The sequence below is a fragment of the Aedes aegypti genome, chromosome 2, assembly GCF_002204515.2.
Source record: "Aedes aegypti strain LVP_AGWG chromosome 2, AaegL5.0 Primary Assembly, whole genome shotgun sequence".
Lineage (NCBI taxonomy): Eukaryota > Metazoa > Arthropoda > Insecta > Diptera > Culicidae > Aedes > Aedes aegypti.
Window position 1 is genome coordinate 145069278 of NC_035108.1, and position 14577 is coordinate 145083854.

General features: G+C 37.3%; 1 long non-coding RNA gene across 1 annotated transcript; it reads right to left on the reverse strand.

Annotated features, from left to right (window-relative positions):
* Positions 1-13063: 13063 nt before the first annotated feature.
* LOC110675356 lies at positions 13064-13668 on the reverse strand. Its single transcript, XR_002499398.1, has 2 exons — positions 13247-13668; positions 13064-13177 (listed from the first exon to the last, which is right to left on the reverse strand). It is a non-coding gene; the product is annotated as an uncharacterized LOC110675356 (long non-coding RNA).
* Between the last annotated feature and the right edge of the window lie 909 nt (positions 13669-14577).

Sequence of the window (14577 nt, forward strand, 5' to 3'; positions counted from 1 at the left end):
GCAATTTCTTGAAGAAAATCGGAATTGCTTCAAATTTGAGCAAAAAAAACTGGGTTCGAAAATTTGTAAAACAATGATGGTTATTTTCCTCTTAGCCCTCTCTTTCTCATGGTAATCCACCGATTTTCAACGTGCGTGGGCTAAAACGAATTGGTACGAGTAGCTCAGTAAATTTATACCCTCAATTGTCTTATCAAACATCGCAATAAATGACCTAAGGGTCAAACAGTTGAAAAACAATCAACTAACTATTGGAAATCAATCAAATTTGTTTATTGTGGTTTTAAATAATATAGCTTATTTGAAACAACTTTTGTTCACGCACTTTTTTTAGAAACTCCATTTTGATAGTAAAATTTTCGAACAAAGCTGTGGGAAAGAAAGGGTCAAATCATTCCAATACCGCGCACTGTGTATTATTTTCTCGATTTCATGCGCTTTTTGAATAGCGCCCAAACCGTTGATTTTAGCGATATAGTTTGTTCGGAGAAGTTTCTTGGTATATTAAAGCGCAACTTTTGACGAAAAAAGTTTTGTGATCAATCCACCTAGCAGTGAGATAGAAAAACTATTTTTTTAAAACATTTAGATAGACATATGGTATCTTCGGCAAAGTTGTAGAATTGGCAATTTGAAACAACTTTGTCGAAGACACGATTTTTCTATCTCCTATACTTTTTGAGATATATGCCGTTGTATGTGAATGGCCCCTAAAAATCATACTTTTTATCATAACATTTTTCCATAATTTTTAACATTTTTTGTGTTTTCTACAAAGTTGTTTGTCATGAAAAAACCCGTGTTTTTGCTGAACATATCATCACTCTATCTTTTGAAGTAACTAAGTTATTCATGAATTACTCTTTTTTCAAGGGGTAGTTAGGCTTCTATAACTGGCTTCGGCGCAAAATGGCACAGACAACACTTACAAATCATGAAAGTACCATATCTCCCCTTTCGGCATTTGATAAAAACTTTTGTCTATAAGCGTCTTTGCATGGGTTTTTACTATCAAACAAATAAGCTTTATTAAAACGAATTCGACTGATAAATCTTTTATTTTAAGAGATAGAGAGGTGCGATGTTCAGCAAAAACACGAGTTTTAAGATGTTGAACAACTTTGTAGCAGACATGGAAAATGTTAAAAATTTAAGAAAAAAGTTATGAGAAAAAATGATTTTAAACAAGTTTTTTCATACAAATTTGTGTACTTTGTGTTAAAAAATTCGTAACTCTTTTACAAGATTTTTAATATTTTTCTTGTTTTCTACAAAGTTGTTCAACATCTTAAAACGCGTGTTTTTGCTGAACATCGCACCTCTCTATCTCTTAAAGTAAAAGAATTATCAGTCGAATTCGTTTTAATAAAGCTTATTTGTTTGATAGTAAAAACCCATGCAAAGACGCTTATAGACAAAAGTTTTTATCAAATGCCGAAAGGGGAGATATGGTACTTTCATGATTTGTAAGTGTTGTCTGCGCCATTTTGCGCCGAAGCCAGTTATAGAAGCCTAAACTACCCCTTGAAAAAAGAGTAATTCATGAATAACTTAGTTACTTCAAAAGATAGAGTGATGATATGTTCAGCAAAAACACGGGTTTTTTCATAACGAACAACTTTGTAGAAAACACAAAAAGTGATAAAAATTATGGAAAAATGTTATGATAAAAAGTATGATTTTTAGGGGCCATTCACATACAACGGCATATATCTCAAAAAGTATAAGAGATAGAAAAATAGTGTCTTCGACAAAGTTGTTTCAAATTGCCAATTCTACAACTTTGCCGAAGACACCATATGTCTATCTAAATGTTTTAAAAAAATAGTTCTGTGCACTTTTTTCAAAAGGGCGAAACTAACAAAAATACACAAATCGCTTTTATATCATAATAACATTCGTTATAAGGAATAATACTATACGCTATTGAAAATTTAAATTAAATTTGATTTTTTTCTGTTTTTAAAACAGGTAATGCAAAAGGGCTAAATTGAAAACATAGTCAAAATTTTTTAGAGTGCAATTTCGCCCGTTTGCATCATAGCAAACAAACGGGTGCAGAAGGGCTTATTTGGCACTGACGTTTACTTTTTGTCACTTTTTGTTTTCATCATATATTTCACTTTACAAGTTGATAAATTGATTGGAAAATTGAAAATAGATTTATTTTAACCCATTCCAGGTATGTATGATTTGGTTTGATCTAAAATATCATAATTAAATAACTTTTTCCATTCGCAGCCATCTGATCCACTCGCTATCAGAATGGAATCATCTGGTAATCGGTTCTCCTCGCAACTTCAGCTGGATTCTCTCGACAATAACATGTCGATGGACGGTGATTTCCTACTAATCCATACGAGTTCTACACTTTCCCAGCCTCTTTGTGATCCACTTGCCATCACGACGTCCTCGAACAGATTCGGTTCATCGCAAGATTCGGCAAATGCGTCAACATCACCGCTTCTTTGGTCCCAGCCTACGTCCGATCCTCTGGCTTTTACCATTCCGGTAAACGGATCTTATTTATCAAGGGGTATGGTTAAAAGCTTCAAGTCGACGCTGTCGCAACCTACGTCTGATCCACTCGCCTTGGAACCACTTGATTTGAGTGTTCACTCCAATGCAATCATGCCGAGGGATGGATTTGTATTGCCTCTTGACCTTCGCATTTCATCACCACATACACCCAACCCGCAAACCTTGGAAGCCACTGATAAGTGTAATTCCCCCGTAGCCCAAAGATACAGGTAATAAAAATATAGTCGTCATTGATTATTCAAATTTATAAAGTGCAACATTTCAGATCATCGCAGGAAAATAATATTCATACTACTGATGGTAGTAACAACAAACATATTGATAGCAATCAGGAACCGTCATCTCGCAATTTGGACAAAACTGCACAAGAAAACACCATTGCTCCATTCTTCGAAAACACGCATGGGGATGAGGCTAGCATGCACCGAAGTGGGACGTTTGACGATAATGTTAAACACTGTACGGTTACTCATAGCCGTGATGAACTTGGTTTTGGAGAAGATATGAACGGAACTGATATTAGTTCACTTTCATTTCGGCTCGTTTCTACCTCCACTCCCAAAAAGCCACGTTTGGCGTATGATGGCATTGCAAAACCAAAACATATCGTTGAACCTACCAGCAAACAAGCAATGAACAGGTAATGCATAATGTTTTATTTCAGGGTGGTACATAAATTATGTCATGCTAAATTTCAACTTTATTGACAACCCACCACCCCCCCCCTTGTTTGTATGAGTCCTCTGACGAATTTGCAAGGCTAGTCACGTTTGACTTGACCGTCTCCTCCCCATCTGCAGCGTGACATAATTTGTGCCCCTTACCACTTGGGCACTTTTATGATTCACTTTGGTATGAGGGTGTATTGACTTTTCCTTTTCTACTGACGATTTTTTTCTAAATTGTCTGAAAGTTTGCAATAAGATGCGCTTCAGTACAACACATATGACCAAATTTGAACTATGGTGCATTCAAAAAATTCCACTTCCGAAGTGAATCAATAGTGCCATGGATTGGATTCGGCTATTTTTAATCTTTTTTTTTTCATTTAGTCCGCTATTGAACCTGAATTCGAATAGAGCTACGCTGCACCGTAATGTTATGCGTGTTGATTTTGCTGATACACCGGTGAAAATTCAGGTGAAGGAAGTGAAGGCATGTCTAGAACAGGGTGCGCAGGAGCTTACTGTTGCTTCGTTTGAGGATATCATGCATTCGGCTCTGCACTATAGTGGCATTCATGACAACTCTGCTGATCACAGTAATGGATCTCAACGGCAGGTTCCGCGAAGGTTTGATCATTGCTCCAATCTCCAGAAACACCCAGGCTCTTCAGTTTCGGAGATTACACGTACGGCCACCGAGTGTCTCAGCGAATGTAATGTAACTAGCGAAGTTACAAACGCAACTGTTACCAGTGCAATTTTTGACCATGAGGTTCTAACAAGCTATTTGCATAAAAATCCACGATCGGAGCATGATAACTTCAATATACCGTTACAGTCGGTAAAACGAGTTCCGTTCAGGTAACATTTACCATTAAATAACATTCACGCACAGACAAGCAGAAATAACAGCTTGAACAATTATCAATTCAACACTTTGTGGTAGGTAATGCGAAAACGTCAAAGTCGAGCAAAAGCGATACGATTGGCACGAGTGAGCCGTAAGCCAACTATCAATTACAATTGAGCTCTATTTTGCTGTAAGATGGAAATTGTTCAAGTGTTACATCTGTTTGTCTGTGATTCACGTATAATCGAATTCATAAGCCTTTTCCAAGGGATTAGATAAATATCTATGGCATATAACATTATTTGATTTCTTCGCTATTACCTAGGGCATTGAACGTGACTGCCGAAAAATCAATTCTGGGATACAAAACGCCATTCACCGAAAGCAAGAGAAAACCATTCAAAGATAATATTGTGCGAATTGATAAAACAATTCCTAATAATTCACAACGATTTCGGTAAGGAAAACATTATATTCGTTGACCGCTGATATCTAACAACTTTTTTTTCTTTTCCCGATTTGCTTATATCTTTTTGTGTTTGCAGATCGTCGTTCAAAGCAAATTGTCATATACATGCCAAGAAGAATGGAAAACTGCATAGGAGTTCCGTTAACCCTGGTGACCAAATCTCGTTATGTAAACCAGCTCACTTTTCCAGGCACAAGACCGAAGAGAAGTATTGCGATTCTACATACATTGCTGGTAAATCTCTGCTAAACGATCATGATTACTTTTCCAGCCGCCACATCGAGAAACAACAAGGCAGTTCCACTAACCATACTAGTCGATCTTCGCTGAATAATCGCCATCACATCACACGCCAAACCGGAGAACAGCAATACTTTTCGGCTGAACATGTTGGTAAAACTCCGTTGCGTTATTCAGATCTACTTTCAAGGCGAAAGACCGCAAAACAGTATATCGGTTACTCTGACCTTGTTGGCGGAGCTCTACTGAGTGATCAAGGTCATTTTTCCGCCCGATACACCGAAAAACAGCATAGCAGATCCGTTGACCTTATTGGGCGAACTTCGATGACTAATCGCCAGCAAGACATCACGTATCAAACCGAAGAACAGCAAAATTTTTCTACTGACATTCTTAGTGAAACTTCTAAGTGTCAGACCGATCATTATCATTCTTCAGTATCGTCATACAGGTAACACAAACTTTTATAAATGCCTAAAACATATCATATTCATTATTTTTTATTGTCATCTAGTGCCTTACTGAAGGAGAATGTGGCTACCACAAACCGCAGAGATCACCATGACGAATCCACTGTAAATCGAAAACTGCGTTGCAAGCACGCAACCGGAGAACATCTAAACGCTTCCGCTGACCTTGTTGGTAGAACTCTGCTGCGTGATCCGGACTTCATTTCTAGCGACAAGAACGTAAAACCGCATGGCAGTTCCGCCAATCTTGTTGGCCAAACCTCGTTGGGTAAAACAGCTCATTTTTCAAGGCGCAAGATCGATGAACAGTATAGCGGTTCTACAGACATTGTTGGTAAATCTCTGCTTAACGATCATGGTCATTTCTCCAACTACCACATCGAGAATCAACAAGCCAGTTCCACTAACCTTACTGGTCGAACTCCGCTGAATAATCGCCAGCACGAAATTACGCGTCAAACCGGAGAACAGCACAGTTTTTCGGCTAACCAGGTTGGTGAAACTCCGTTGCGTAATCCAGATCTACTTCCAAGGCGAAAGACCGCAAAACAGCATAGCGGTTACTCAGACATTGTTGGCGAAACTCTACTGAGTGATCAACGCCATTTTTCCGCCCGATACACCGAAAAACAGCATTGCAGATCCGATGACCTTATTGGGCGAACTTCGATGACTAATCGCCAGCAAGACATCACGCATCAAACCGAAGAACAGCAAAATTTTTCTACTGACATTCTTAGTGAAACTTCTAGGTGTCAGACCAATCATTATCATTCTTCAGTATCGTCATACAGGTAACACAAAATTTTATAAATGCCTAAAACATATCATATTCATTATTTTTTATTGTCATCTAGTGCCTTACTGAAGGAGAATGTGGCTACCACAAACCGCAGAGATCACAATGACGAATCCACTGTAAATCGAAAACTGCGTTGCAAGCACGCAACCGGAGAACATCTAAACGCTTCCGCTGACCTTGTTGGTAGAACTCAGCTGCGTAATCCGGACTTCATTTCTAGTGACAAGAACGTAAAACTGCATGGCAGTTCGGCCAATCTTGTTGGCCAAACCTCGTTGGGTAAAGCAGCTCATTTTTCAAGGCGCACGATCGATGAACAGTGTAGCGGTTCTACAGACATTGTTGGTAAATCTCTGCTTAACGATCATGGCCATTTCTCCAACCGCTACATCGAGAATCAACAAGCCAGTTCCACTAACCTTACTGGCCGAACTCCGCTGAATAATCGCCAGCACGATAATACGCGCCAAACCGGAGAACAGCACAGTGTTTCGGCTGACATTCATAGCGATTGTATTGATCTTCGTCTTCGAACTTCAAAGAGTGATCCTGAGCAATATAACATGCTTAAAAATAGAGAACGATGTAGTGATTCTATTGGCCTTGTTGATCGAACATCACAGGTAGATCCTGATTTTTGTTGTGTGCCATACACCGTAGAATGCCAAGCCGGCTCTACCGATCAGCATTCCACGCATCGCACCGGAAAACATTTTATCGGTTGTACTACTGATCCAACACCAGTCAACTCCATACCACATCTTCATTCCGAGGAAAATGAGAAATCAAATGATTCTGATAATGAAGAAGATTTGGAAGATCTAGATGAATTTGGCAATGTTATTCCTATTGGCGATGATACGTGCATAAATGATTTCACTATTCAGGAGTACTACGAAAAATTCAAAAACTCTACAATATTCAGTGACTTTGAACCTGAAGAAACAGAACACCCAAGAAGTAATTCCAGTGAAGGTAAGAAAATTTATACAACAAATATTCTCCTATTTTTTACGCTATCAGTGCTGGTAACGACTGAGTGCCTTCAAAATAGGAACTTTAGATGATGTGAAATCTATGTTTTTTTTTTTAATTTCCTCTTGACATTACAAGTATAGTAAATATGGCCCATAAAATAATGCTAAAATTGTTAGATCGTGAATTAACAGTCCACTAGTCTATTCTGACATGATTTCGCTATACAGAACGATTTTTGGCATATTTTTTCACTAACCTAAGTAAAGTTACATTACTACATACAGTATGTACTACAGCAAACAAAGTTGCAAATTTGTTGTCTAAAAGTTAGAAAAAGCGTTTGATCGTCGAACACTTTCCATCACACTTATTTGTTCAAAATATTTTTTTTTTCATATAGGAGGGTAGAAGAGGTCTCAGAGAAAGTGTTTTTCATGGTCAAAATAAAATACATTACCAAGGTCATGGTTTAGGGAGCATTTCAGTCTTATGGGTTTAATGTGCCTTTATTTTTTTTGTTAAAGTTCAATACAAAATAAATACATAGGTCTACTAAAGTTTTTTGAAAAAGAAATTCGTTCCTTTGATTAGAGGCCACATATATAGATAGATACTACCTCAGAGGTTTTAGCAAAACAGAGTCGCTTATCACACTTATATGAAGGTTCAAAAACAGCTCTACAGAATTAGCCACTTGTTCTGAAATATGTTTAAGTCTTTAAGTCTTCAGCAGGGTTGGGAAAAATCTGAAATTCACTCTACAGTAGTCAAACAAAGCCAATCACAGTCAGCGAAGCCAGTGAAACTCACTCCCATCGCTGCTGTAGGCAAATAGCCTTGAAAATTGCAAAACACCCGTTGCTAAGGGCAACCCAAAATAACTGTAGAAAAATGTTCTATTTCCCGCTGCATTTCCCGCATTTAGAGCCTTCAATGACACTACAGATTTAGAGAAAATCATGTACCCAATATAGGCTACTTGATGAGATTCACGATTTTAAACTACTGTAGTGATACAGCCACGTGATTTTCGCGAAATTCAAGTTTACTACTATTACCATGAATAAATCTATTAATAAAGTCATAGTTCTGGTTGTTCTGGGGATGGCCTTACTTTTTCTTTCGAGGATGTAATTGCGGAGTCATAACTTATCGGATTTTTTTCTCAACACAGTTGAAAAAAGTAAATCGCAGGTCGAATTAATGGAAGTTATCCTGGAAAAGTTCTTAACAGATTTTTGGATGAATTCTTGAAAGTATATACTTGAACAGATAGAAACATTACTTCAAAATTAGATACTTTTTTGAAAGAAATAATGTAGAAGTTTTTGGAAGATCTCCTTGAGTAACTTGAGAATCCGTTTGAGGGATTAGTGGAAAACCTTAGGATAGTGTTAGGAAAAAAATCGAGGTACCTGAGGAAAATATTGGAGGTAGTAGTGTTGAAGTGCTTAAGATTTCCTGGAGAAAAACATGGAGCGTGCTGCACTGTGAAAAAATATAGGAAAAATTGGTAGCAGATTTCAAGAGAGATTCCTTTAGAAGTCTGAAAATATGTCAGATGAAATAACTAGGACATTTCTTGCTGCTTTTTATCGAGAAATTTGAGACGAAATTCTTGAAGGACCTGTTGAATAGTCGCTTTGTAGTATCTGTAGGTTTCTCTGGAACTTGTAGATAAAAAAAAGATTCACTGCAAGCGGGAGTAGGAAAAAAAACTTTATAAATTATTTTGGTTAGAAAAGATACTTTTTAGCGGCTTAAGCATTACAAAAGAGACGTAATATGTGCAGTAATTTTCAATAAAAGAAAATATATTCTGGTTTACATTCAATCCATGCGTCGAATCAGATGTTCTTAAAAACTTTTGATTTTCAGAAATTTTCCCATTAAGTGTTATAAATTTGAATATTCAGTAAATAAGAACTACTTACCATAAACTTTTCGTTTTCTTTTTTACAGGTCTTGCAGAAGGAGATCTCGGATTTGATGAGCTGGTTCAAGAATCTCCAAAACGTAGAAAAATGAACAATAGAAAGATAAATTATATTGCAAAAATGAGAGGTGAAAGATACGTGCGGGCTGATGGTACTGTTGTTTCATCAAGGAACATAAAACCTGCTTGTAATTGTGTCAAACGCAAATGCTATGAAAAATATAGCAACCACACTCGATCTCAACTCCTTCATAACCTCCTACAACTGTCCACTTCAGGCCAAAATCAGTTTTTAAGTAACCACATGGCGCTTAAAACTACATCACGCCCAACGGTGAGGATAACTTTATTTATTTTCATAATTATGTTTTAAAAATTATTTTTATTGTCATTTCAGGTTTTTAATTCTAGGAGAACCTACTCTCGGTCCTACTATCTACCAGCCATGAACGGAAAAGTTGAAGTTTGTAAGTCGATGTTTATGGCAACATTCGACATCAAAGACAAGAAACTGCGAGTGCTGGCTGGTAAACAACTACAAGGTCAAGGAATCGCTGCTGATGATTTGAGGGCTAAGAACAGGAACCCTAGAAAAATATCAGAGGAGCATCGGAGTTATATGCTAGCCCATATGCATTCCTTTCCAGCATACACGTCACACTACAGCAGAGAAAAAACGTCTCGGAAGTTTCTCAGTAGTGATCTTAACGTGCTGAAAATGTACAGGTTGTATACGGTGAAATGTGAAAAAGATGGATTTGAACCTGTCCATTTGAGCAGTTATCGTTTGTTATTCCGTACATTGAATTTATCGTTCAGAAAACCAAAATTGGATACGTGTTGTACGTGTGACAAATTATCGACTCGATTGAAGACGTCCAAAACCGAAGAAGAGAAAATGGAAATCATCCACCAACGAGATGAACACCATGCACGTGCGCAATATGTATATACAATTAAAAAAGCAGATGTACAAAATGCTAAAACAGATGCAAGCATTAGAACTGCATCATTCGACCTGCAAAAGTGCTTACCAACACCATATCTACATTGTGGAACTGCTTTTTATAAAAGGCAGTTATACACGCTGGACCTAACAGTGTTCAGTACACAGCAAAGCGGAAATGCAGTCACATGCTACATGTGGGACGAATCGATTGCAAGGAGAGGATCACAGGAAATAAGCTCTTGCATCCTTCACGACCTAAATAATATGGACCCAGCTGTGAAATTGGTGAATTATTATTCTGATCGCTGTGCTGGCCAGAACCACAACATCATAGTGTGCATCATGTTCACTTACCATATGATGCAATGCAATGCAAAAAATCGCGATCTGACCGTGCGTCATAAATTCATGGTGTCTGGACACAGCCACATGGAGGTGGATTCAGTCCATGCCTGTATTGAAAAAGCAAAAAAACGTGCGTCGGTCGATATAGAAACGCCAAGGGATTGGGCTGTTTTCATTTCGGCGATTGAGAGGAAAGTACCGTTCAGAGTTTGTGAAATGAAGCAAGCTGACTTTTTGGCCTTCAAAGAACTGGAAAGCTGCTTTAAAAAGCCTAAAACTAACACAGCAGGAGATGTGATTCGATTCAAGGATATATCTTGTTTCGAGTATCGCTCCAGTGAGCCTGGAATGGTTTACTATAAGTACGATTTACGGGACGAGCAATTTTTGAGTTTTAATGTTAATAAAACATTACTAGAGGGACTCCCTGATCTACCTCCGATAACTGAGGAACCCATTCCACTTTCTAAGGAAAAACTTGAGGATCTGAGGCAACTGCTGGACTATGTGACTAACAAACAGTACTATGCGACATTGTTATCTCAACTAGCTCCAAAAAAGAGAGGCCGGAAAGGAAAAAACGACGTTGAGAACCATTTTGAAGCAGATTTAGATAATGAGGAGGAAGAAGATACGGAAAAAAATTGACAAAAACGTTGAATTGAAATTTGTTGAATTTAAATAAACACACGTTTTCGTTTCATTATTCAGGAAACCGTAAAGTGACGTAATTCAGCGCAGCTAAAACCGTTAATCCCGTTATTTATGAAATTGGAATTTGTCGTTAACGATACATTATTGTGCAACCTTCATATACAGATAATGGTATGTGCTGAATTGTGACATTTTACGGTACTCATCTTATTAACAGAAAGGATTTTTTCCAAATTTTAAACTTTTTTGCCGCAACTCAACTTTATGCTTTAATTTCCTCACACAATCTGCAGGTGTGCATATCAATAGGCTATGATATAAGATAATTTAATACGCATATTCAATATCACATAGCGGTTACCGCACAGCTGTCCAGCAAGACAATGCTGGTCGTGGGTTCAAATCCCGCCAGTCAAGGATCTTTTGGCTTTGAAAACTTTCTTGACTTCCAATTAGTCAATTGGTAACGAAAGCTTTACTAGTCTGTGGACGCGTTAAGCTGAGAGCAGGGCTGGTAGCGAGGTGTCTTGAAAATAGAAACTTTAGAAACATCTTAACTGATTAAAAGAGCAAACAGAAACCGAAAATAGATCAAAAAGGAACTAAATAAGTACTAATGAAACAAAAGAAATATTAGAAACTAGGATATAATAATATGTTCAATCTTCAAAGGATTTCAGCTGACATATCTCGCGAAATATCTTAGGATTTTCTTTTGGGAATTCCTTATGATATTACGACAAGCATTACTGTTTGTATTTCTGTATTTAAGTTTTCATTATTTTATTCAGTCATAGATTTATGTATTTGTCCAAAAATTCCTTCAGATATTACTCCAAAATTCGAATGAGTTAATTCAGTAATTTTTACGGACTTCCAAAGAAATTCCTCGAACAGTTTCGTTTAAGATATCTTCAGAATTTTTTTCCAGAGATAAGCACAGAAATTACTTCTCAAATTCCAGCAGCAATTCATACAAAGATCCTATCATATTTTTTTGGAGAGTCCTAAAGACTTCCAGATAGCCGTAGCGGTAAACGCGCAGCTATTCAGTATGACCATGCTGAGGGTCGTGGGCTCGAATCCCGCTGGTTGAGGATCTTTTCGTAAAGGAAATTTTCTCGATTCCCAGGGCATAGAGTATCTTCGTACCTGCCACACGATATACACATGCAAAAAATGGTCAATCGGCAAAGAAAGCTCTCAGTTAATAACTGTGGAAATGCTCATAAGAACACTAATCTGAGAAGCAGGCTTTGTCCCAGTTGGGACGTAACGCCAGAAAGAAGAAGAAAGACTTCTAATTTATGTTATCCAATGATTCTGCTATCGTTTTCTTCTGGACTTCCTCCAAGATTCTCATTTAGAACATCTTGTATTCAAACAGTATTCTGTCCAGGAGTTCTAGGGTTGCACTCAAAATTGCCGTTCAAGATTTCTTTAACTAATCAGAAAATTGTACTGATGAATCACTCCAAAGAATCCTTCACAAATTTTTCGAGAAAATTATCCATAAATTTCCCAAGGAACTCTTCAAATAATTTGTTCTCCAGGCTTCTAAATAGAGACCTTCTTTCAACACTGTGAGAAACATGCCTTGTCTTAGTTGGGTCGTATGGTTTTAATCATACCGCCGTGTGAGGTGACATTGGGCCTAAGGGGTTACTTTGACCGCCTTTTGCGTGGCAAGTATGAGTATCGAAAAACTTACCTACTGATTCCAAGGCTACTATTTATAAAGCTTCTTGAAGTTTTCCACATCCTTTTCATTATTCTGTAGCTACCCGGTCAACCAGTCAGTGATTTTCGATAGCGATCGATATAGATTCGTTTTGAACCGTTAGCGATCGTCATCGTTGGTTGAAGATCTATAAAGAATTATGAAGACTGGTTGGTCGGGTAGATTGTTGCCACCTTATGGCCCAATGTCGCCCGCACGACGGTACGATGATTTTTGTGCATAATTTTCAATCGGAGTGATTTAACTAGTTAAACTGCTAATACAAACATGCGGCTGTTTTAAAGATACGGTAATGTTGATTTTAAAATAGCACTATTCGTCATTAATGCATTGGAATATAATCATCATCACTAATCTAAAACATGGAAAGATTGCAAACAAAATGCTATGCACCGTGGAAACTCGGAAAGAAACATAGATGTGTTACTGATAACAGCCTTATTTTATTTTTATCCGTTGGATAGAACTGCATCGCTCACGACTGATTGCACCACCACTGCAAATCTTACGCGTTCAGGATCAATCTTAAATTTTTACCTGCAAAAGAACCACATAGCATTACTCAACATTATACCTAGTCATGATACTATAAAACAATATATTCACCTGGGTTTTCCTAGTAATTTACGAATTACTAAACAAAATGCAGAAGGGCGCATTTGTTTTCTCGATTGGTAAACAGGCTCAGCAACAGGGCGACATTAAACATCCAAAACACAAAAAGGCTATGTAAACAGGCGAAATTAATTTTTGTTTTGTCAAATGGCGATATATGTAAAGGGCGCAACCAATATGCCAAAACTTAAAGGGCGTGAGCATATTTTTGTCAGTTTTGAGTGGGTAAATCAATCTCAATAATCATACCAAATTATACCATGGTAAACCATTAGACACTGAAGACGGTGGAGCGGTTTTTGGAATATTAGAGCTTTTAATTTGAAATATTTAATTTATTTTCTGAATGAAAACTTCACACCTCGATTTCTCAATTTCATGTCAATGCTAGATACGCCTATTTGAAAAAAGTGCACAGAGTTTTTCTATCTCACTGCTAGGTGGATTGATCACAAAACTTTTTTCGTCAAAAGTTGTGCTTTAATATACCAAGAAACTTCTCCGAACAAACTATATCGCTAAAATCAACGGTTTGGGCGCTATTCAAAAAGCGCATGAAATCGAGAAAATAATACACAGTGCCGCGTAGCCGTGACTTCCACTATTAAACTATACAGCCGATTGCTCCACAAAATCTTCAGGAATCATCTGATAATTATCTATGGATGTTCCAGAAATTTCTCTAAAATTACTTCCAGGAATACTCACGGCAATATGTACCAGAACATATACAGGTTTGGTCGTAGATTTTTTAAGAAACCATACCTACCGTGAGTTATTTTTCTAAACGGTTAAAGAAGTTTCTTGTAACAATTCTTACAATTAGCTCACCAGGATTTTCATCATTGATCATGATTGTTACAGAGAGCGATAAGTGAGAGATACTTTCAATTTTCTCAGAATTCATTCCACTTTGATATAATAGATTTTGATATGCTGATACCTTTTTGTAACTTTAGTGGCGAAAATGTGTACAGTTTCCAAAAAGTAATTCAATGAGCAATGAATGATGGAAGATACGCTTTCGAAATTATTGATCAGTATTGCGCTTGGAAGCTTGATTGGGAGATTTGATGAGCAGAGAAATGGCACCTTATTTGAAAACATCGTCCTTGGGAATTGAAGACAGCGAGCGTAGGCTTAATTACTAGACGTAGTACATGGTTGCAGGTAGACATAGAGGGACATCTCGTGGGTTTGGTAGTACTACTTGTTTTAATTAATTATGATTCGTGGTTTACGTGGAAGTTTAACAACTACCGAAAAACTAAACATTCCATATACTTTGCAATTTGATTAAATGGACAAATTGATGTGAAGTT